The sequence below is a fragment of the Callospermophilus lateralis genome, chromosome 10 (assembly GCF_048772815.1).
Source record: "Callospermophilus lateralis isolate mCalLat2 chromosome 10, mCalLat2.hap1, whole genome shotgun sequence".
NCBI lineage: Eukaryota > Metazoa > Chordata > Mammalia > Rodentia > Sciuridae > Callospermophilus > Callospermophilus lateralis.
In genome coordinates this window covers 54,195,408-54,220,097 of record NC_135314.1, presented here as the reverse complement: position 1 = coordinate 54,220,097, position 24,690 = coordinate 54,195,408, and the positions used below count along the sequence as shown (strand labels likewise).

General features: G+C 42.6%; 1 pseudogene; it reads left to right on the top strand.

The window, feature by feature from the left end:
• Positions 1-22,642: 22,642 nt before the first annotated feature.
• On the top strand, positions 22,643-23,406 carry LOC143407828 (acidic leucine-rich nuclear phosphoprotein 32 family member B pseudogene; annotated as a pseudogene).
• Positions 23,407-24,690: the final 1,284 nt, after the last annotated feature.

The following is a 24,690-nucleotide window of genomic DNA, read 5'->3' as shown; positions in this document are numbered from 1 at the left end:
TAAAAATGTTCTTTAAATTTTGAAATAATTTTAAATTTACACCATAAGTTATAAAAAGATATATGTTACAGAATTCTCATGTACCCATCACCTAGATTTCCCAAATGTTAACCCTTCTGAATCCATGAAGAATAGGATGCAGACCTGATGTCCCATCACTTGTAATAAATATTTTATTATTTCATTCAATGTAGATCCCCTACATTTAAGGACAGTCCCCTCATAAGTTCTCTTTAGCCCAGAGTCTCCTCTCCCAGGTTTCCCTCTTTTTAACATTTCATTCAGCTCACGCTAAACGGTGCACCTATGATTATCCAATCCAAATCTCATGAGTACAGCTATTCTTCTTGAAAATCCTCCAAAGGGAAATAAGATACCATCTGTCTCACTAACATCAGCTGACCCAATGTTACCATCTAATTTCACTAGCTTTCTTTAAATTTTGTCAAGAATTTCAGTTTTTTTTTTTTTTTTTTTGAACACTGGAGATTGAACCCTGGGGCACTTAGCCACTAAGCCACATCCCCAGCCTCTTTTTTATTTTTTATTTTGAGACTCACTAAGTTGCTTAGGACCTTGCTAAGTTGCTGAAGCTGGCTTTGAACTTGCCATCCTCTTGCCTTAGCCTCTTGAGCTGCTGGCATGACAAGTGTGTAACATCACACCGAGCAGAATATCAATAGTCTTAAACATACTTTTCAATTATTTATGGAAATCATATCCAAGCAGATCCAACATCTACACCTTTCGAATAAGATGAGTTCAAGGGGTCAAGGTCTTGAGTTGAGAAATAGGGCTCTGCTGTGATCTGCTGTGGCCCCCCCAAGGTTCTCAAGTATAGGTATTGAAAGTCAAGAGTAAGCACGTGCCATGAGGGAGGCATTGTCCCCAGATAACCCCTGATGGTGACCCCTCTTTCCTTCCTGGTCCCCAGGCCTGGTCTTGCTTCTGCAGTACCCTGGACAGTGGAGTGGACAGTGCAGACGTGGTCTGTGACGCTCACAGTGTACTTCCAGGTGTCAGTCACCTAAGCCTCGGTCACATTGGGAATGTCCCTCAGCCTGTGATCCTGATGGCCAGCACAGCCCATAGCAGGGCCCCTGCCCTTCAACACTCTCTTGTGTAAAGTGGCTGAGGAAAGGGCTTCCCTTCTCTACAAACTAGCAATGAAATTAAAAGCTGTGATTCATTGTCAACAATCATGACTTTGTAGCTGGGTTAAGCAAGCTTGGCTCTGCGGCAGGAAGGAGGACTGAGCTTTGTGGCTCTCATGGGGCCACAAGCTTCCATAGCAACTCTTTTTTTTTTTTTTTTTCTTTTCTTTCTTTTCTTTTTTCCCCCAGTACTGGGGATTGGGCCCAGAGACACTTTGTCACTGAGTTACATCACCAGCCCTTTTAATTAAATTTTTTTTTTTTTTTATTTCGAGATAGGGTCTTGCTAAGCTGCTGAGGCTGTCCTCAAATTTGTGATCCTCCTGCCTCAGCTTCCTGAATCACTGGGGTCCAAGACAATCAATCAATCCTCCTAAGAATAACCTTGCTCCAGACCCAGAAATATTCTGTCTCTCTCTCTCTCTCTCCCTCTGGAGAAGGGAATATTGGAGACCAGGGGAATGAATGCTCACACAGCGAGTTCCCAGCTTTCATTCCTTATAACTGAGTCTCTGGGAAGAGATAACATCAAAATGGAATACAAGGAAAAAGAAGAAATAAAGTATTTTAGGAACCTAAAATCCATTGATTCTCTCCAATTATAGTGGGAAAACACCTATTTTCCAAAATATAAGGTATGAACTAAATGTTAGAAAAAAAGTAGCTTTTTTTTTTTTTTTAGCAAAGTGGATCCCCCTTGGCACATGTAAAATGGAAAAGAGATAATGGCAATCTCTGCTGACAGGAGGAACTTCCACATACCTAAATATTTGTTGAAAAAAAATGAATGGACCCTACTCTACCTCCCTAAGGCACCAAGCTGAGAAACAGCCACACAGATATGGGCTTCTTCCTCTTTAACCCCAGCTGGTTCTGTGAAGGCTCATTTTAGGCCATTTGCAGCAAGGTCCTGGGCAGGGGAGTGACTTGGTAAAAATTGTATTTGACAGCATCAGTGGAGTTAAAAAACTGTCCACAGAATTCTTAATGACAGGAAAATGACTGCTATGTCCTCAACCAAAAATAAACATTAACAGAAATTTTTAAAAACACAAAGGATGCAACACTATGTATATAACATCTTTTACGGAGCATCTGGAAGGATATATACTAAAATGTGAGTTGCCTTAGGATGGTGGGTTCTGTGGGTGACTTTTTTACTCCGCTCTTTTCCACATTTCTGTTTTTACGATTTTCTTTCATGATCATGTATACTTACACAATCAGAAGAAAACTAAGGAAAGAAAAAATAAGGCGGCATCAGAGAGGCCTCCCCTCCTATGTCCTCTCCCCTGCCCAGGAGAGGCCGGTGTGTTTAGAAACCAGAGTGTCCACAGGAAAGGGGAAATTCCATACCTTGTGGAGAAGACCAACGAAATCAATAAGGCGAGAATGAGGACGGCAGCAATGGTGCCCACAATAGTGAGGATCAGCTGAAACTCTGAAAGGAGGAAGAATAGAGTAGGAACAGGCTTCAATAATCCACTCCCAGTGTCTATTGCACAGGTCCGTGTGCTCCCAGGACCCCTGGTTATGAGGATGATCACACTCTGGTCCCTGACCCCTCTAGTGCCAGGGTGGGTAGGTGGCTCATCTCCTTTAGCAGCCCTCCTCTAACCCACTAACCATGTCTTCAGGACTCAACCAGAACAGGCATCCTTGCATAACAGAGCATAAATACAAAGGAGGCTGATAGCTTCGGAATCTTCCGGGGCTTTGTGGGAAGTAGGGTCTCAACCTTTCTTCCCTACCTTGATTCCTTTGCCTGCCCTCCAGCTTACTCATAAGCTAGGGACTCCAGTTTGGAGTTAAATTTGTCATACTGGATGCACCAGATAATATCTTGACAGCATCAGTTGAGGAAAGAGTCTGGAGTAGTGTCATGGATACTGAAGTGTGGCTATAGGGTGACATGATTGCAGCCTACATACCAGATTCCAAACACTTAGCATGAAAAGAAAGTTAATACTAATATTCCTACCTGATAACATTTTAAGGTGATAAATGGAATTTTATTGGGTTAAATAGAATATGTCAGTAAAATCAAATTCACCTGTTTCTTCTTACTTTTAAAATTTTGCTTGAAACTTTTAAAATTTATAATGAAATTTGCGACTCACATTATCTTTCTTTTTTGTCTTTGTGGTACAAGGGATGAAACCCAGGGGTGCTCTCCCGCTGAGCTACATCCCCAGCCCTTTTTATTTTTGATTCTGAGTCAGGGTCTTGCTAAGTTGCTGAGGCTGTCCCCAAACTTGTGTTCTTCCTGCCTCAGCCTCCGAGTCACTGGATTACAGGTGTGTGCCATGTGCCCAGCTTCATATTCTCTCTCTATTGGACAGTACTGTCACTGTATCTTCCTGCCATATCATTGCCACAAATCCACTGCAACCTGGGCCCACAGGGCCATAAACCACAAAATCAGGAAGAGACCAGAAAGGTCATTTGGTCCAAATGCCTCATTTGATAGATGTGGAAATTAAAAGCCCAGAAGGACAGTCTGTCCTTGCAACAAAGTACAGTGGCGTCTCTCCACACTATTTCTGTGGCTGGTGGTGAGCTGAAGGGCATATTTCCTGCACCTTAACCATTGAGCTTTGTTTCATTATGTACATTTAAAAATCACTTAAAATTTCTAGTTAGTATTGTCCCAATGTGGTGGCAGTAAAGCATAGAAGGAAATGAAGCAATCGAATTTTTCTTAACACAACCCACACCAGTAAATAATTCTGAGATGAAAATATTTGAACATTTAAATGTCTGGTGCCCAGGTCTGTTCTCCTATAGCCGCAGTTTTGATATATATTTTTATCCATTCTAGTAGCAAAAACTTCATATTTCAGCTCATGTAGGAATCAATATAATGACTTAGGATGCCCTTCTCTGGGTTGGAGTAAGTTCAGAGGTACCAGCCCAACCCTTGGTCTGAGTATTATTATTATTATTATTATTATTTTAGTTCTATTATTTTTAACAGCAGAGGTGCTGCTGTCCATAAGGGTGAACATGGGATGCATAACCCAGAAGACAAACTGCAAGCAGATTTTTCTCTTTGAAGGAAGTGGAGACTTTGGAGAACTGGACAGCCTTTCAAATATGGTGTTTATATGTGTGTGTTTTCATTGTAAATGGACACAATATCTTCATTTTATTTATTTATTTATATGTGGTGCTGAGACTCTAACCCAGTGCCTCACACATGCAAGGCAAGTGCTGTACCACTGAGCCACAACCCCAGGCCCTTAATGTTTATTTCTTGGGTGTTTAATAACTTATTTATAATAGCAAGACTCATACTCACGGTCTTTGCAGTCCACACCACCGTAGCCAAATGGACACCTGGAATAGAGTGAGAAACAGGAAGCCATGTTCAAGAGCCCTTGTGGGGAGCACGCTGGAGTTCCCACCCACATCTCCATTTCTTCCTTTCATTCTTCATTCCTTTGCTCCTTCTCCTTCTCTCATCTTTCTCCCACTCCCATTCTTCCAGGAGAGCACCATCCATGGGGCTCTGGAAGGATGAATGGCATACAATCCTGGGCGGTCTCACTGGCTTGTGTTCTTCCTGCCTCATCTGAACTCCAGGCAGACTCAGCAATTCAGTTAAAGTTGAACCTAAAAGTTATGGCGTCACCTTGCAAGGGGTGACACCACAGGGTGCTGCCACCTGTTTGCTCCCCTGTGAGCAAGGACATGTCATTTATATTCAGTTTCAGGTCCCTCATCTGAAAATAGGTAACTGATAAGCTTCTGACAGTTGTTATGTGATTGGTACTACCTAGTGTGGTTCCTGGCACCAGGAAATGTCAGCAGCAGCTTTATACCTCCTACCCTACCCCAGCTCCCCAACTTCCTGAGTCTAAGCCCATATACGTTGCAAGATCTATCCTCTCTGCCTAGCTCCAGCTATGGCAAAGTAAAAATGGAGAGATTTCTCTTACGCTTGACAGACATCATTAGCATCTCCCTCGAAGCCTGGCAGGCACACGCATTGAAGCTCTTTGTTCTCCTTCTTTATGCATTGCTTATTAAACTCCGCACTGCAGTTTGCAGAACACTCCAGAGCTTCAAAACAAAGGGATTTATAGGTAATTTTCAGAAACAATCTCTTTAACCCCAATGTACATGTGACAACACAGATTTTTTTTTCACATTGCTTTTTCTAAGTAAAAGGAAGTACCCCTTGGCTCCACACATGACAAGCTGCCCATGGGCTGCTTCACCCATTCCCCCACCCTGGCCATAGGTCTAAAGACCAAATTCACATTACTCAGTCACTGGAATGCACATGGACATTCAAGCAGTAACATTTGTACTTTGCAAACACAAAAGGTGGGGGGGAACATGAGCATTGTGAAGAACATTTAGAAGTGGGTGGAACACTTACGAAGACAATAAGGGGACAGCATGTTGGGTCTCTGCAGCCCAGGTTTGCATTCACATTGTAAACTATTGCTGCAATCTTGATCCTTCTTCACACAACCATAAAATTCACATGAATCTATAGCTGGGAGAGGCCAAACAATTCAAAAATATATTCAGCAAGATAGTAGATAATTTGTGAAAGCACTCCCTTCCCCCATCGTTGTTGTATTTTTCTTTTAATACATTTTAGGATTTAACAAATGAAAACCTGGGATTCTGAAACCTGGCTCCCCCATCCTCTCTTCATTATTTAGTTTAAGTTAATTCCATCCAAGCAATAAAGCTCAAGTTCAAAATCTCTTCTGCACCTTTCTCTGTGCTAGGTTCCCCCAGAGCCGCTGAAGCCATCTATTAAGCTCCATCTTTATAGAGTCCCAGAGTCACGTCAAGCAACACACAATTCAGCTCTAGGCTTTGTGGTTCAGACTTCAAAGGCAAGAAGAATTTAGTGGCTCAAATAGCTCAAGATAACAACACAGGGAAGGAGGAAATTGAATAAGTCTTTAAAGATAGGAAGATTTGAACAACCAGGGAGAGGCAAAGTCTATTTAAATGGAGTAAACAGGCTTGAAAGGGAGCCCAGATTTCTTGTCAGGGAGCAGTGAGCTGTGCTTGTGGTGAGGAGAGGGAGTTTGGAGAGGTGGAAGAAAACCCAGAACTGATGTCTTTGATGTTTATTGGTTACAGGTTCTCTATTCAATATTTGATTTGGGGTGAGTCCAAGTTCCCTCCATCTATAAGGGGGATAATAATCCTTGTTCCCCCTGATTATGAGGGGAATGGAGTGAGCTAGTGTAAATGACAGTGCCCTTGCCAGGCTCTTCAACAAATCTCATTGTCTTGTTCACTCATAGGTATAGCAGAGTTTGGATGTTAGGTTAAAGACACCCAATTTGATTCTATAAGCCAAAGAATTCTTTGGTAGATTTTAAGCAGGAGCCTGGCATGAGAAAGCAATCCTTTTAAGAATGTTAGCCTAGCTAGGGGTGGGGATGCACGCCTGTAATTCTAGCAGCTTGGGAGGCTGAAGCAGCAGGATTGTGAGTTAAAGTTAGCCTCAGCAACTTAGCCTAAGCAACTCAGTGAGACCCTGACTCTAAATAAAATAACAAAAAGGGCTGTGAATGTGGCTCTGTGGTTAAGTGCCCCTGGATTCAATCCCCAGTACCAAAAAAAAAAAATAATAATAATAATGTAGGGCATTGCATAGCACATCATGCCAGCACTGAAGGCTGGAGGTGGGTGGGCAGGAAGAGTAGTCTTGAAGTGGACTGGCAAGCTTTAGGGATAAAAAGACGAATTTGAGAATGGATTTGGAGGAGAGAATAAATGCAGGTAGAAAAGTGATGTGATTGCTCTCTAAACGTCTCAAACTATAGCTGACCTTCCTTCCTCAACTGCAACTTGAAAATAACTCCAGTTAAAATCTAGAGAATGAGAATCTACACCTTTGGGCACAGAAGAGACAATCTACTTTTGCCACCGAGTCTGGACAGCAGGAAAAGTCGTCTTCCTCTTAAGAGTTACGAGGCTCTCACTTCCACATGGCTGGCTGGTTTGCTCTCGAAGCTACCTCGAGATGACACCATTTGGCATTTTGTCAGTGTGTCTAGGAGGGAATGCCTGGTTTCAGAGTGGAAGGAAGTATTGAGAGGGGTTGTCTAAAAAGCAACTTTCAGGGCTAGAGCCAAATGGTTTCAAGTATGTCAGGACTGGTAGCCAACACAATCACTCTGCAAAGCCCAAACAAGAGAACTGCATGGCGACCCCAACATTATCTTGAGGAGCGCACGAGTGTTTTTAGCTGGCAACCACCCTGAGTGGTCAGTATGCATGCTGAAGGGCACCCTCAACTTCTTCACACTTGTTGCAAGTCTCATCTAGTTAAAAGCAGAGTGTGCTAAAGGATCTGATTGCTACTCTTAGCCAAAATTCTAACCCCTACAAAATGATTGGCAGGTAGAAGTGATGGGCCTCTTAGGAGACAAGGACCAAGAGACGGTCAGAGAGAGATGCAAGGGAACAGACAGATGCATACTGTAGACTTGGAGAGACAGTAAATATTGAAACATTCAGAAAAGAAAAAGGTGCTAATTCCATGGCATGTGATTCTGGAAGAAGAAAATAGTTCAAGAAGGTGAAAAGCTTTGAAAATGTAAATTCTCAATGTGCAAGCTACAAAAAGACGCTGTAGAAACTCTGGGGCTTGCAGGAAGGAGATAATGTAAAAACTAGTGTTATTTTCACAGGAAACTCTCAAATGAGAAAAAAAAGTACAGAAAGAGGGTCCCATCACCAAAGATGAAATATTTAAAAATGTGTCAGAGAAAGTTGAGCCTCAGATGACCTCAGGCTTGCCACAAACATAATCCAAAATAAAGCAACAGCAAAAAACTCCAATGACAAAGTAAGAAGGGTTAAAAGGTTTCCCTTTTAGTGAGCAAATAAGTAGAGGGGTGGGTGTGTCTATGGGAGGGGTAAGTGGCTTATGGGAAGGCCAGGGCTGACTCATGTATTATTGACAGAAGACATGAAAAAGACAGAATAGCTCCATGATTGTTTTTCTCCAGTCTCTTTTGCAAGGAAATTATATTTATTTTATTATTTTTTGATTTTTTTCACCACAATACCTTTATTCTAGTTATTTATTTTATGTGGTGCTGAGGATTGAACCCAGGGCCTCACACGTGCTAGGCGAGTTCTCTACCACTGAGCTATAGCCCCAGTCCCAGAAATGATATTTAGCTGGAAAAAATTGAATGGGTGTTGTTAAAAGGCAATCAAACCCCAAGAAGGAGGTACAGAAAAAGAGCCCCCATGTTTTCCAATCAGTTATAAGAATTTTATCACAGAGCATTTATAACTCCAAGCCCTGGGACATTGTGAGAATCATTGTAAAAATCTCGAGGAAAGAGAAAAAGTGTTAGAAAATTATAAGTGAGCAGGATTTGTATTTGCAGAAACAGAAATGAGTTTTACAAACAAACAAGGTCAGGGAGGTTACAATCACTAAAAAAAAGTAAAAGAGTAGGGAATGAATGTGGAAAAAAAAGACAGATGAGTCTGAAGGAGGCAGGAAGGGGATTGGGAGAATGGTGGGTGGGGGCTCAGGAAGAAGGGGACTAGAAGAAGAGAAGGATGTTGGTGTCAAAGGCTACAAGGAAATTAAATTCACTGTGGCTCAACCAAGGCCTTTGGCAACAGGCCTAAACAGCACTTGTATCTCCACGGGGGCTGGCCCTAACGGTCACTTCCAAGGAGAGGAGTTTCCGATGGCTGCAGGGGTGGGTTGACTGCCTTTCTGACTCTGTGCCCTTCCATAGGGCCCTTCCATGCTGGATTTGGTCATGTGAATTGCTCTGGTCATTAGGACAGTTGAAAATGCAATGTAAGCAGAGACTGGAGAAACACATGTGCACTGAACTATACCCTCTTGCTGCATTAATCCCTGTAGACTAGCCTGCTGGAGGAGGAGAGACCATGTGGAGCAGAGAGGAACCACCCACAGAGCCATCTGAGATCAGCCAGTCTCCAACTGATCCAGCAGTAAAGGCAGATGCTTAAGCAAGTCTAGCAGAGATCCGTCAAGCCTGGCCTAGGCCAGCAGAACTTTCCAGTGGAACCCATATCAAGTTCTGACTCACAGAATTATGGAGTTGCAAGAAATAAATGGAGGTATTTTAGGCCAGCCACTAGGTTTTGAAACGGTTGGTGACATGGCAAGTGGGAGTTGTTACAGCTACCCATGCATCAACCTAAGGGGGAAACAGTACGGGTGAAGTTTTCATAACATTCAGAAAACTATAACTTGGCTCAAGCCTTCTTATTCTTTCTCTTCTCATCTTTCCCTGTCCAGAGATGATGTGTCTGGTCATTTATACTTTCCAAGGGAAGAACAAATTTATTGGTCAGTTGATGACTTGGAGATGGTTAGGAAACTGGAGAAGGTAAGTGAGAAGAAGGGAAAGGGAGAAAGAATGGACTAATTAAAAGGAAATTTGGAGACACCTGATGATTCACTTCTATAGTTCTTACCCCCTCCTCACATCTACTGTAATGTAAAGGTTTACCAAAGTGTAAGTAGAACTCTAGGTAAAATTCGAGGGAAATTATTTAATACTTACGATTATAGCTTTGTGTAAAATTGCTTTTCTTGACTGCCTTCTCAATCTCATCATTTACATCTTTTTCAGTTAGATTTGTACTCTCTTTTAAAATGTTTATTACTGAAGCATCAACAAGCTTCATATCGGCACGCATTTCAGATCTTCCTGACAGAGAAGGGAGTAAGCTGAAAATGAAACAAATCTGTCAACTTGATGAATTGAATTTAAGGGTCAACAAACAGGTCTTCTAACTTCCTAGAGGCACAGATCTCCCAGCCCTAGTCCTGACGCACTGTCCAGTCTCCACAGTGGGTCCTCAATATGGAGGTCCAGAGCCACATACCAGAAGACAGCAGATTTGCAGCCTGGAGGTCTGTATGTGTTCAGAGGAAGCCCATGGAAAGAATTATGTCCTCTTGGAGTACACTTAGCAAAATTGTTGATATTCGTTTTTGACAAAATAGTGTACAACCATTTTTAGGATTTAGGAGCCTGGAGCTAACTACAAGTAGAACAAGTAACATCTGAAATAGTAAATTGTTATTTTCGGTAGAACAAGACTACGTCTCTTAAAAGCGAGGTGCAGTGACACACACCTGTAATCCGGGTACACAGGAATCTGAGACAGAAGGATCACAAGTTCAAAGTCAGCCTGGGCAACTTAGCAAAGCCCTGAGCAACTTAGCAAGACCCAAAATTGCCCCTATCTTTGGTGGCCCAAGGCCAGTCATAATTTCTCTGAGCCTGAGTTTTCTCTTCTATTCCAAGAGAGATTTGAAGGAGAGAAATTCTGAGTATCCTACTAAGACTAATGTTTGTAGAGTAGTAGAGAGTTTGAGCTGGAGTTTAAGAAATGTCTTCATAGGTGAGACCTATGAAGGCCTGAGCAATGGCTCTGGACCCCTCCATGACCCTGGAATAACAGGGAAAGGTTTGCCTCTTATTGCTCATGGTTCCCTTCTAGTAACTCCTGAAGAATAAAAGGAATGCCACAATTTGGGGGACTCCCCCCCAGATGATCTTATGGGACCCAGTCTCCATGACACTGCAAGGTCCCATTTTTTTGAAAAGGAAACAGACCCCCTGTGTTGAAATCAACTATGTGCAAGGAATCTTCCCAAGGTTATCTCATTGACTCCTCACCAGGTGCTGGGAGGAGATAGCAAAGATTAAAACACCTGAGCTGTCATCCATTGAAGAAGTGCTAAGGCCAGGATCAAAGCCCAGGTTTAGCTGATTCAGCTGCCCCTCGCCATTCTTGTTTCCAACCAGTCATCCTCTACACAGGAAATGGCTGTCATCCACTAAACCAAGCCTAAAATCCTGGAACAGTTTGTAGTCCTCCAGCCCCAGTCTATTGTATACCTCCAGCTTCAGAACCCTGTGTTTGGGCCCAACCTTTCTGCTCTCTGTCAGCTTCTGACCATGCAAACCCTGTACCTCTGCCTGCCAGTCAGAATTGCCCCCAGGCAAGACCCAGCTCAGAATCTACCATCTTTAGGAAGGCTTCTCTGAATTTTTTTTTTTTTTTTTTTGGTACCAGGAATTGAACCCAGAGGCTCTCAATTACTGAGCCATATCCCCAGCCCTTGTTTGTATTTTATTTAGAGACAGGGTCTCACTGAGTTGCTTAGCGCCTTGCCTTTGCTGAGGCTGGCTTTGAACCAGTGATCCTCCTGCCTCAGCCTCCAGAGCCACTGAGATTACAAACATGTGCCACCGCACTCGGTTCTTTGAAACTTTTAACACATATACATACCCTCAGTATCTTTGGGGGAATTGCTTCCAGGACCCTTGGAAGGAGTCCCCTGGTGGACACTCAAATCTAAAATGGCCTAGTATTTGGATATAATCTACAGACATCCTCTCATATTCCTTAAATTATCTCTAGATTATTTATAATACCAAATGCAAAGTAAATGCTATGGAAATCACTATTATTCTACATTGTTTATGGAATGATGACAAAGTCAGCATATGTTCAGTACAGATGCAATTTTTTTCAAATATTTTCTATCTCCAGATGACTCCTCAAATGTATAATCCACAGATACAGAGGCCAGCTGTCTATATGTATACTGTATCTTATTCCACAAAGGATTTGACATAACTCACAGAATAAATACAATAAAAAACTTCAAACATAAATATTACACTGTGCTTCCTTTTCTGCACAACTTCATTCATCTCAGAGCATTCTTTCCTTGGCCTGACTACTTGCATATTAATATGCATTAAAGAACACAGAATTGTTAACTTCCTGAGAATCCTCTGCCTTTTCATGTCTCAAAATAGCACTGAGTATTTGTCATTATATATTGCAGTGCACAAATAAGTGCTGTTCTTAGAGCAGGAAGAGCTCACTATGGGCCCTTCAGAAATCAGGTGTATGATCTGAGTGTTCTCATCCCCCTCACAACCCCATATGAGAGAGGAGATGACAATGAGCCACTTCTCCTTCTCCGGCATCCTGGAAAGCACATCCCAGGGACTGACTAAGTATGGTTTGCAGCTGAGGGGATCAGACCAAATAAACTGGTACCAATGATGCCTGGGACCACGTGCTCCAGTTGCTAAGTAGCCATGAGCATCCTCCTTCTCCAGGCCATACCCTGCCTGTCCTGGCCAGAGTCAAAGGCAAGGCAAGGGCTGGGGCTGGGGCTCAGTGGCAGAGCACTTGCCTAGCATGTGTGAGGCACTGGGTTTGGTCCTTAGCATGGCATACAAAAATAAATAAAATAAAGGCATGCTGTCCATCTACAACTACAAAAAAAAAAAAAAAAAAAAACGCAGGGGCAATGCACAAAGTCCCCTTCTTGACTTCGACTTGCCACCAGAGGGCCTTAGTGTCACATGAGGAACTCAAGAGAAGACCAAAAGTGAGGCAAACACACACTGCCTCCAAAGCACCCCTTTGGCCCATAGCAAACTTACCTCACTTGAAGAATCACAGTCTGTCCGTAATCAGAATGGCCAAATACGTTTTGAAACTGTGGCAGAGAACAGATTTAAAAACAAGTTGAAAAAAAATTAAATATATATGGTTTATCACAACAAATTATTTATTCTTTGCTTGCTAACAGTAATCTTTGCTATGAAGTAGCAAGAGTCTAATATAACTCATAGTTACCCGGGAAAAAGATGGAAACCTAAAACACTTAGCCAAATCAATTATCTTACTCTTAAAAATAAGGTGACTGGTTGGGGTTGTAGCTCAGTAGTAAAGTGATTGCCTAGCATGTGTGTGGCCCTGGGTTTGATCCCCAGAACTGGAAAAAAAAAAAAAAGTGACTTATTTTGACTTAAGTTTTGTGTATTCGTTAGTTTTATCTATATATGTGCTTCATGCATTTATCAATTTATCCAAGGAACATATATTTGCCTCCCTTGCCCAAGGCATTATGCTAGGGGACTTTATGCTAGGGCTCTCTCAGTCTTGTGATCAGGTAGGGGAGCATGCTGTGGAGTTGAGAGAGGCAAGTGCCATAGAGATACCTGGTTTTGTAAGCCTGTCATTCCAAAGAAATCTCTTAATTCCAAAGAAACGCTTGAGAAATTAGTATCTAATATGAAAGAAAATGTGTTTCCTCTTCTTTTTTTCCTTCGATGTCCTTCTCTGAGGAAGCATCTTCTAACCTGTGGCTGCCAGGTTGGGCAAGAAGACAGGAGCTGTCCACACAGGCCTGCTGGCACCACAGTCAGCAAGTGAGGAGAAGCAGAGGCAGTCCTGTGGGCAGGCAGCTCTGGGTTCAAGTCTCAACCTCCTCCACTAATCAAATGGATGACCTTCAGTCAGTAACTCACCTTTCCTGATCTTCAGTTACCACATCTGTAAAATGGGCATAATAGTACTATCTCCCCTGCAGGGCTGTTTTCAGAATTAGGATCATTGCCTATAGAATGCAAAAATAGCCCCCCACTGAGAAACCCCAAACCCCTCTGCAGACTGCCCAGTTGGTCTGTTTTTTACCCTAACAGGGTAAAAAATAGACCCTAGGAGACTTCTCATGGCCTGATCTGGAACTGTCCCATAAGTCTATTAAGACAGCCCTGAAGAAGTTAGGTTGTCTCAGTTTTCCTAACTCTGCTCCAGGGGTTTCGAGGGAGTTCTGGTATATCCCTTTTGGATTAAAGATCCCTTTGAAACTATGAGAATGCTCCATCTCTTTACTGGTTCCTCCAGGAATATCCAGCCCAGGCTGAGCTCAATCTGTAAACTGACTTGGAAGACCAGGGGACAAGCCCTGTAAAGTGGAGAAGGCGTGTGTGACACTCAGACCCAAAGCCAAATCTGGTGAACGTGGTGGCCACAGCAGTAGTGTTCAGTAAAGCCACTCGAGGCAATCTGGAGGTTCCCTGGTAGTAGGACCATGATGCTGTTGTCACCTACAATATACGATATATCACCTAAGCTGGAAAATTTGGATGCCGATCCAAGATAACAGGGCAAGTCACTGCAAGATGGCCCATCATGCAGAGGTGGATGGAAAGAAGGGGCAGGAGCAAAATTGTGACAGCGAGGTCATGGGTTTTAGCATTGCTAGGTACTGGCTGTGCAGCCAGGAACTCTAGCTCTTGTTGCACAACCTGTGGAATCGTTTCAATAAGAATTTTTTGTACTTTATCAGTTCTAAAATAATACCACATCCTTTTGTATTGATATAGTTTCAAGTGGAAAGATATTATCATAGAACAAGAATTTAGTCTTTAAAAGTATTTTTCTACTGACCAGGTTGTGGTGGTACCTGCTGGTCATTCCAGAGACTAGGGAGGCTGAGGCAGGAGAATCACAAATTTGAGGCCAGCCTCAGTAATCATCATCATCATCATCATCATCATCATCATCCTGCCTCAAAATAAAACATTTTTGTTTTGGTTTGGGCTGGGGATGTAACTCAATGGTAAAATGCCCCAAGTTTCAATCCCCAATAACAAAACAAAACAAAATAAAAATTAAAGTTTTTTTTTCCTTTTTCCCCAACTAGAGACCTAAGAAATACTTAAGGCTGGTATTATTCCCTTTAAAATTAAACTTTGAGAAATATTGGTGGGATGTTGCCTGCAAGTTCTTCCTGGCCTAACACATATGATTCCAGAATAGAGATACCCGCTCTCTCCATGCCCATACCCTACACATAAGAATCTAACTGAAAAGAAACTGATTCATTCCAATATTTTTGACAATGGAAAGAAAATATAACACTTATAAAATTCAGATGTAATCCCTCCTATAGTTTTTTTAAAAGCCAGACTAATATAGAAATACATGCAAATTTGAATGTGAAAAGCAAAAAAAAAAAAAAAATCTTTAATTTTTTTCTCTCCATGATATGGAAATTTTATTTTATTTTTTTCAGTGCTAGACATTGAACCTAGGGTCTCATATATACTAAGCAGGTATTACTGAGCTACAATCCCAGTCCAAAATGTTTATTTCTTTATGCATTTTTAAATTATTTATAGTACTGGAGATTAAACCCAAGTCCTTTTTCATGCTAGGAAAGTGCTCTACCACTAAGATGCATCCCAACCCACTCTGAAATAATTTATTTTAAGACACCACTATATTTCCTGTCCATTTAAAACTATGGCAGGAGCAGGCTTCCCTAGACCCTCTGCCTTGCTAGCTGCTCTGCCTCTAGGTACAAGCTCAGCAGGGAGGTCCCAGGGCCTCAGGAAGGGGACCTGAGCAAGAGGGCAGTGGTAGTAGCTGCCCACCAACCAAGAGGGGTATGTTTCACTATTTAACAACTGACACAACTGTCCCAGTGTGTCCCACATGAAGACCAGTCCCACACTCTGTAGCTCAGCGTGAGAACAAAGAACACTTCTACAGAAAAGACTTACAGAAAATACTTACGAAGCTAATTATGTCATCATGTAAGCGTTCATAGGCTTCAGAATTCTTATTGTCCAAACCAGTTGTTTCTTGGACTTGTACTGTAATCTCTCCAGGGAATGTCTTTCCTGAAAATCAAGCAGAATCTTTCTGTACTATTTAACACAAAGAGAGTCATTTCCAATTTGTTATAAAACACTGATTATTATTTTTTCAATTGTTAATATCACATGATGACACTACGGGAAGACTAGAAGTATTTTTTAAAAATTACTCACCATACCCCCTAACCTAGCTTGGCCATTTTCGTTTGGTATATTTCTTCCCCCCTCCACCCCTCAAGGTTTACATGGTTATAATACCAAGTTTATAACATACCTCACTTTTACTCATTATTACATCAACAAGTTTTTCAAATCATTTCCTCATCTCCATAACTACCATTTTTAAAGTCTATATAACATTCTGTAAAGTATGTGTCCCCTTGGCTGATGTGGTCATTTGTGGTGGTGGTTATTGGACTTGGCACTTTTCATTGTGTAAAGGGCAGGGGGATGGTTGCAATGGACATCTTTATGCATAAGCCTTTTTCTGGAGTCATTTACGTAGAGCAGATTCCCAGAAATGAAATTCTTAGTGCTAAAAATATGGATTTTGTTTGGCTTTTGGCATATCCCTAACTCCTGTGGGCAATACAATGCATTCATTTCCTATATAACAGTCTGATCTGGCAAAATGTTATATTTCTCATTTATTAAACAGAAAAAGAAATGTGTATTTCAGACAGACAGGCCTTGAGCCTCAGAGCAACCAGGTCATCTAACCAGAAACATATGAAGGTAAGAGTATATTGTTGTGTCCTCAAAAGTTAATTTCCAGAGCTAGAAGGCTGTTACACTCTAATAGGGGGCTTTGCTACCAAGGAACAAGCAGATCCTGTGCCAGAAAACTGAGCCACAGTCACAGACCAGACTTCCAAGCCATGTCACCTTCTTCTGCTGTCCCCATGTTGTAACAGGACTTTGTAGACTAACACTTCATAGTTGTGTGGTCTTACAGTAGTTTTCCAGGGGCTTCAACAGTTATCACTTCATTTTGTCGCCACAAAAGTTTCCCCTCCAACGGCAGATGGCACCCCTGACCCTTAGGCCTACCTCGTAAATCTGACCTGGTCCCTCTCCTCTCCCATTGAGTCACCCAGGACAAAGGAGACCCTTTCCCTATTTGTCTGGCCTTGGTTGCCTCCAATTCTCTTCTGCCTCTCATATTCTGGAGCCTCTGTTTGCCATGGTTTTGAGTTTTCTATTCCACTTTAGGTAGGAGATGGAGCCCTGCTCTGGCACATCCTGGTCACTCACCTTTCAGACACGAGGAAGTGCTGTAGTAATACCCTTCCGCACACAGGCAGAAATTGTTGTCATGCAGGTTAATGCAGGCAGCACCACCTCCACAGGGTCTTACTTGGCAAGGATCGCTGGAAACTTAGATGGAAGAAAGACATTAGAAGTCCACAGAAATGACAGCAAATAACATTTAGAAACACAGTGGTCAATCCTCATGCCTCCCTCCTGGGTGGTCTCCATTCCCGGGCTGTGTGACTCCACAGCACACTCTTAAGAGAGCTAGAAACCAATGTAGCTTTCTGTCTCTGGGGAGTTTGGTGCTGAAATTTGGGGCCAAGAGCTTATCGATGGCAAAAATTACAGGTGGGTGGACAAAGGCCTGCTTGAGGAAGAAAGAGAAATCGATAGAGCCTTCTACTTCCCAGGAGTTGGGAATCTTCAGATTTCCAGGACCCTCCAAAACCTCAGTACCTAGTTCTCTAATGCTAAGTCAGACCCCCCAAAACTATTTGGATAAAGGGTCATTCTTTTTTTTTTTTTTTTAGGATGGCGTGGATGATCGCTTTGTAGGGAGGGAACACTCAAGAAGCTCCACAAAGGAACTAGATGTCCTAGTCTGGCTACCCTGCCTGGTGTACATATCCATGAGGAAAGGAATGAGGTGGTAAAGGAGGAAACGCGGATGAACCCAGGGGACAGTCTAAGGGAGGTGGTGAGGGGACACTCCAGCCTCTGGCTTTCTGAGTGGATGCCTTGAAAAATGGTGAGAATAACATTGCAATGGCTTCTGTGCCAGTGGACAAGACTCCTGGGCCAGGCAGGGTACAGTGTCTTCCTTCTTTCCAAAGAATTGATGAGATCTGAGGAGGAAATTTCAGCGAGTGGCCAAATGTTGATCTTGGTTGGCCAGCTTCTTCACTTCCATCAGGAAGAATTCTGAATTTTGATATCAGGATAGCTTAAGTGTTTGATACCCTTTGGAGACAGCTTGAGATTCTTAAAAACCTATGGTAGATATGCTAGTTGGTTTTTAAAAAAGCTATACACAAGTTACGTGTATATATGTATATAACATGTTATGTGTAACATACTTTCCTTTGTGATTAAAAAGGGGACACAAACACACAAATATATATGCTTTGTATTTGCATAGATTATTTCTGGAGGAAGACACAAGAAATTGGCCACTGAGGGCTTTGAGGTTTGGGATTGAAGGGAGATTTTATTTTTATTGCACATATTTTGCCCTGTTGGAGCTGCTTTTTTGATAATCATGATCTTAATTTACTTTGTTAAAAAAAAAAGATAGCTGGGCACAGTGGTATAGGCCTGTAATCCCAGAAATTCAGAAGGCTGAGGCAAGAGGATCACAATTTGAAGGCCAGCCTAGGACTGGGGATGGTAGAGCACTCCTAGGTTTAATCCCCAGTACCAATAAATAAATAAATAAAATTTAAAAATTAAATGGCTTTCCAGTGTAGCTCAATGGTAGAACACTTGCCTAGCATGCCTGGGACCCTGGGGTTTGATCCTTCAGATGGCAAAAAGTAAATAAATAATTAGATAATGAATCAAACCACTCTTGGTGGAGTTCTCACCAAGAACAAGAACTCTCATTCTTCGTCAAAGGAAGTGTAAAATGTCAGCTACTTTGGAAGACAATTTGTCAGTTTCTTGCAAAACTAAACATGCTCAACATATGATCGAACAATCATGCTCCTTGGTATTTACCTAAAAGAGTTAGAAACATGTTCACACAAAATCCTGAACATAGATGTTGACAGCAGCTTTTGATTCACGATTACCAAAACTTGGAAGCAACTGAGATGTCCTGAAGTAGGTAAAGGGATTAAACTGTGGTACATCCAGGCACCAGATCACTATTCAGCACTAAAAAGAAATAAGCTATTGAGCCATGAAAAAACAGAGGACATGCATGTTACCAAGTGAAAGAAAGTACAGAGGACTTTCAGGGCACTGAAACTACTCTATATGATACTCTAATGATGGACAGCTGTCATGAAACATTTATCCAGACCCATAAATGCACTAATGTAAACTACGGACTTTCTTAAGATGTGTCAATGTAGGGCCACTATTGTAACCAATGTACCCCTTTGGTGGACAATGTTGATAACGCACATACGTAGGGGCAGGGGGTATGTGGGAGACCTCCATGCCTTCCTCTCAATTTTGCTATGAATCTAAAATTGCTCCGAAAATAAAATCTAATTTTTTTTAAAGGGAGAAGAAAAAATATAGGCTATATGGGACAAAAGGAGGCACATTCATTACCCCTAAACAAGAGTAATCATCGCCCCTGTAATAAAGCATGAACCAGAATTGGGTGTGGGGGCGCATGTCTATAATCCTGGTGCCTTGGGAGGCTGAGGCAGGAAGATCAAAAGTTCAAAGCCAGCCTCAGCAACTTAGTGAGGCCCTAAGCAATTTAGCAAGACCCTGTCTCTAAATAAATCATTAAAAAAAGAAAGGGGGTGAGGGCTGGAGATGTGGCTTAGCAGTTAAGCACCCCTGGGTTCAATCCCTGGTACAAAAAAAAAAAAAAAAAAGCATGAACCAGTATTCTAAGTAAAGTAAATGACTTAAAAAAAAAAAAAAAAAAAAAGAGCCTTAGACAAATTTCAAGGAGAATTTGGAAAGTCCTAGGGAAGAAATTGAGTGCAGTTCCTTTCTGGAGATACCCAGACAAGTCATTCTTGGTGTGCTCTCTCTGCAACGATGAAGGACAGGCTTGTTAGCTTGTTCTGTAGTCAGGAATTGATTAAGTCACAGGATGTTACAGCTGGAAGGGATTTTGGTGACAATTTAGTTTGGTCATACCTTATTACAAATGAATACCAAGAGAGACATGGTTTGCCCCATATGCCACACTTTGTGGTGGGCCAGGACACAGAAAACTGCCTTCATCTGAGAGGATGTTTGGGGAAGCAGAACAGCTAAAGAGCTGCTCCCTTTCCTGATTCTACTAGAGTTGATGGTGTAGCTGTGAGCCACCTGCAGACTTTAGAATGACCCCTTCAAGTGTAAGAAATCTGAGAGTAGTCTAGATATAGGCTCTGGACTTTCTTTGCTTAATCACCCATTTCTTAGCTTTACCAACAAATACTGGGAAAGCCATCAGAAATATGTGTAGAGAAAGAGGCACCTGCATCTAATACCAGCAACTTGGGAGGCTAAGGCAAGAGGATTACAAGTTCAAGGTCAGCCTGGGCCATTTGGTGAGAACCTGCTGAAAAAAGGAGGGGGGTGGTGAAGAGGACAAAGAGGAAGGGAGAGGAGAGAAAGATGCTTAGGAAGACACCAGCTTGATCTCTGACCTTGGACAAGTCACTGGTCCTCAGATTCACTATCTGAGGAGGACATGATTTATCTAGACTCTTCAAGTTCTAAAGTAAGAGGATTCTTCTAGATCAGGGGTTGGCAAACTATGGCTCATGAACCATATCTGACCAGTGCTCTGGTTTTACAAGCACAGTGTTATTGGAAAATAGCTAAGCTCATTCATTTATGTGTTGACTATGTCTGATTTCATGTTAAAAAGTGTAGCAGCTGCAACAGAGACTACATAGGCCACAAAGCCTGAAATAGTTTCTATTTGGCCTTTGCTGCTCAAGTTTCTGGCACCTGTTCTAGACCAAGCTTGGGAAAATGAGACAGGTGATTTCTGTTTCAATAACTTCAGGTTAAAGTCAGTTGTCATTTTTCAGTATCCCCCAAAACATGTTGTTTGGACAATTGTCTGGTCATGCCTAGGACTGTCTGAGCATTGCTGTTCTTTGGCTTCTCATTCTTCAGGTTTAAATTCTGTGGCTTGGTTCAATTTCCAAATTGTGATTAGCGAGGCCCTGAAGTCAGGGTAGCACTGACTTGGTCCTTAGGTAGACAATATGGCTGGAAGCCAGTGCTTATTTGAACCTGGGCTTCTCAGAGAAGCCTGAAATTGTGTCCAAAAATTTCCCAGAGTATCTTTCACAAAGATCAAGTTCATAAAAAATATTCTACATCTGGCAAATAGCTTGAGGTAGGATGAGCAGGAAGAAAAGAACAGGATGGAACTTAGGTTCTCTGCCTACTAGCTCTTGTGACTGAGGTTTTAAGTGCATGGTTCATATGCAAAGAAATTCAATGTCTTTATGCCTATTTCCCTTTCCCACCAGCACACACTTAACTACCATGCTCCACAACTGTTATGTGCCTCAGAGAGGAGTCACTGAGGGGGCCACTCTTACCAAGGTTTGGGAGTGCTGGTCTCTGATGAAGAAAGGGTACCTACCGCTGGAATTCACTTGTGGTGTAGGTGTAGAACCAGTGTTGGGGGGCGCTTTTGTCGTGTTGGTGGGGGGCGCTTCTGTCACGTTGGTGGGGGGCCCTTCTGTGGCGTTGGTGGGGGGCGCTTCTGTGGCGTTGGTGGGGGGCCCTTCTGTCGCGTTGGTGGGGGGCCCTTCTGTCGCGTTGGTGGGGGGCGCTTCTGTGGAGTTGGTGGGGGGCGCTTCTGTCGCGTTGGTGGGGGGCCCTTCTGTGGCGTTGGTGGGAGGCGCTTCTGTCGCGTTGGTGGGGGGCGCTTCTGTCGCGTTGGTGGGGGGCCCTTCTGTGGCGTTGGTGGGGGGCGCTTCTGTGGCGTTGGTGGGGGGCGCTTCTGTCGCGTTGGTGGGGGGCCCTTCTGTGGCGTTGGTGGGGGGCGCTTCTGTGGCGTTGGTGGGGGGCGCTTCTGTGGCGTTGGTGGGGGGCCCTCCTGTCGCGTTGGTGGGGGGCCCTCCTGTCGCGTTGGTGGGGGGCCCTCCTGTCGCGTTGGTGGGGGGCCCTCCTGTCGCGTTGGTGGGGGGCCCTTCTGTCGCGTTGGTGGGGGGCGCTTCTGTGGCGTTGGTGGGGGGCCCTTCTGTCGCGTTGGTGGGGGGCCCTTCTGTCGCGTTGGTGAAGGGCGCTGGGGAAGAACTGTTTGCTATAGCTGTGAATAAAGAGACAAAGGTGCCGAGTTTCAGAAGTCAGCACATTAAATAAATAAGGGCACTTACTATTACTTAGTACTAATTAGTACTCAACTTTCTCTTTTCTGGAAAAACTAATAAAGATGAGTATATTGAAAATAGAAACACACGGGCTGAGGATGTGGCTCAAGTGGTAGCGTGCTCTCCAGCCATGCATGAGGCACTGGGTTCCATCCTCAGCCCCACATAAAGATAAATAAGTGAAATAAAGATATTGTATTCAACTACAACTAAAAAATAAATACTTTTATTTAAAAAAAGAAAATAGAAACACAGGACTAATTCTAAAGAGAAAATAAAGTTAAACAGTCAAAACTGGAAATGTTATTGGAAAATATAACAAAGATTTAATGTTTATTAAAATGAGAAGAGGGGGCTGGGGATGTGGCTCGAGTGGTAGCGCGCTCGCCTGGCATGCGTGCGGCCCGGGTTCGATTCTCAGCACCACGTACAAAGAAAGATGTTGTGTCCGCCGATAACTAAAAAATAAATATCAAAAAATTCTCTCTGTTTCTCTCTCTCTCTCTTTAAAAAAATTGTTAAAAAAAATGAGAAGTATCCAAGAAGTAATATCTTTTAAGCCTATAACGCAAAGCTGTCAACCTGGGTTTTAATATTTTTGACAATTCTCAGTGAAGATAATAGAAGATGCCACAAGGTGGCGCTGTTACAACCCCCTCTGACGGCCCTAGCCGCGCAGGCCTGGCGCCTCTGCCGGCTCTGTCCGGGCCACGGAAAGTTAAGTTTGAAGAGAGGGAATGAGGGGAACATGGACTTGAAAAGGAGGATCCACCTGGAGCTGAAGAAACCTGTTCAGGAACTTGTCTTGGACAATTGCAAATCAAATGATGAAAAAATTGAGGGCTTAACTGCTGAATTTGTGAACTTGGAGTTCCTCAGTTGAATAAATGTGGGCTTGATTTCAGTTTCAAATCTCCCCAAGCTACCTAAATTGAAAAAGCTTGAGCTCAGTGACAATAGAATCTATGGAGGTCTGGATATGTTAGCAGAAAAAGTTCCAAATGTCACACATCTAAACTGAAGTGGAAATAAACTGAAAGACATCAGCACCTTGGAACCTTGGAAACAGTTGGATTGTCTGAAGAGCCTGGATCTGTTGAACTGTGAAGCCACTCATCTTCACAGAGAGTGTGTTCAGGCTCCTGCCCCAGCTGACCTACCTGGACGCTATGATGGAGAAGACTCCCCCCACTCAGATGCCGAGGTGGATGGTGTGGATGAAGACGGGGAGGATGAAGAAGGAGAAGATGAGGATGGTGAGGAGGAAGAGTTTGATGAAGAAGATGAACATGTAAAGGGGAAGACAATTAAAATGAAGTCAGCGGGGAGGAAGAAGAATTTGGGTACGATAGAGAAGTAGATGAAGATGAAGAAGAGGAGGAAAAAAGTGGGAAAGGTGAAAAGAGGAAGAGAGAAACAGATGATGAGGATATGATTAAGACCCCAGATAAACTGCAAAAACAGAACTGTTCAGTATTGGTTGGACTGCTCATGGATTTGACAGCTGTTTAAAAAAAAAGGTAGCTGTGATACAAACCCCAGGACGCCCACCCACCCAAAGAGCCAAAGAATAGTTCCTGTGACATTCCGCCTTCCTCCTTTCAGTCCCTCTTGCTAATCCATCACCAAGCTTGGGGACTTTGCCCCAACAAAATTGTAAGCATTGTTAGGTTTTTTGTGTAAGATTCTTGCTGTAGCATGGATAGCTGTGATTGGTGAGTCAACCGTCCGTGGCTACCAGTTACACCGAGATTGTAACAGCATTTTTACTTTCTGTACAACAAAAAAGCTTTGTAAATAAAATCTTAACATCTTGGAAAAGAAAAGAAAAGAAAAGAAAAAGTATGCCCTGACCTGGCTCTTCCTAGAGAACATTTCACAACCACCACCATCCAGGGAAAATCCACTTTTCTATTCTAAGCTCACTGAAGTTCACAATAAAATGCCTTTCTTACAAATCTAAATCCTTCAATATTTTATTTTTATTTTTTAGTTGTAGTTGGACATAATACCTTTATTTTGTTTATGTTTATGTGACCCTGAGGATCAAACCCAGGGCCTTGCCTGTGCTAGGCGAGTACTCTACCACTGAGCTCACAACTCCAGCCCCTAAATCCTTCAATATTAAGAAATGTTGGTTCCCAAAGTTACTAATCAGATGCTGTGAAATAAAGCAGCCCTTATCGCTCGAAGAAAGCAAAAACAACCTGGAAAGTTTTGCCTGTAAAGGGACTTTGAATATTCTCTACACATCTATTCTTCTTTACGGTACATTCTTATGAAGGGGTTACTGCGGGAAAAGTCTTTGCAAGGAACTGGGGCTGGGGAGAATGGGAAAGTGCAAGAGGCACTTCCTGCCCTTGGTTGTTAGGATTCTGAGATGGAACTCATGTTTGAAATAATAATTCCTTCCACATCTGCCAAATCCTTAATATTTCCTAGAAAAAGAAGCTTTTTGCCCCTTTTCCTCCCCACAAGAAACAAACCATTGTAATCACCAAAACTATCAATAGTAGTCTTCTGGGTTTGAGTTTCTAGAATCGGGACAGATAGATAGAAGGGCAGGTCAGATGTTCACTTTTTATTTCATACACATCTGTATTGTCTGAATTTGTTACATGGGTCTGCATTACTTGTATAACTTAAAAAAAGAAAAGCAAAAACAAAACCAAAGTTTAAAAATTGGATATGAGGGCAGGCATAACAGAAAGCATCCAGTGAGCCTACTATGTGCCCTACAGGTCACACACCTTTCTCATTTACCTGCCCCAGTCACTCTTCAGGACAGGGAGATCT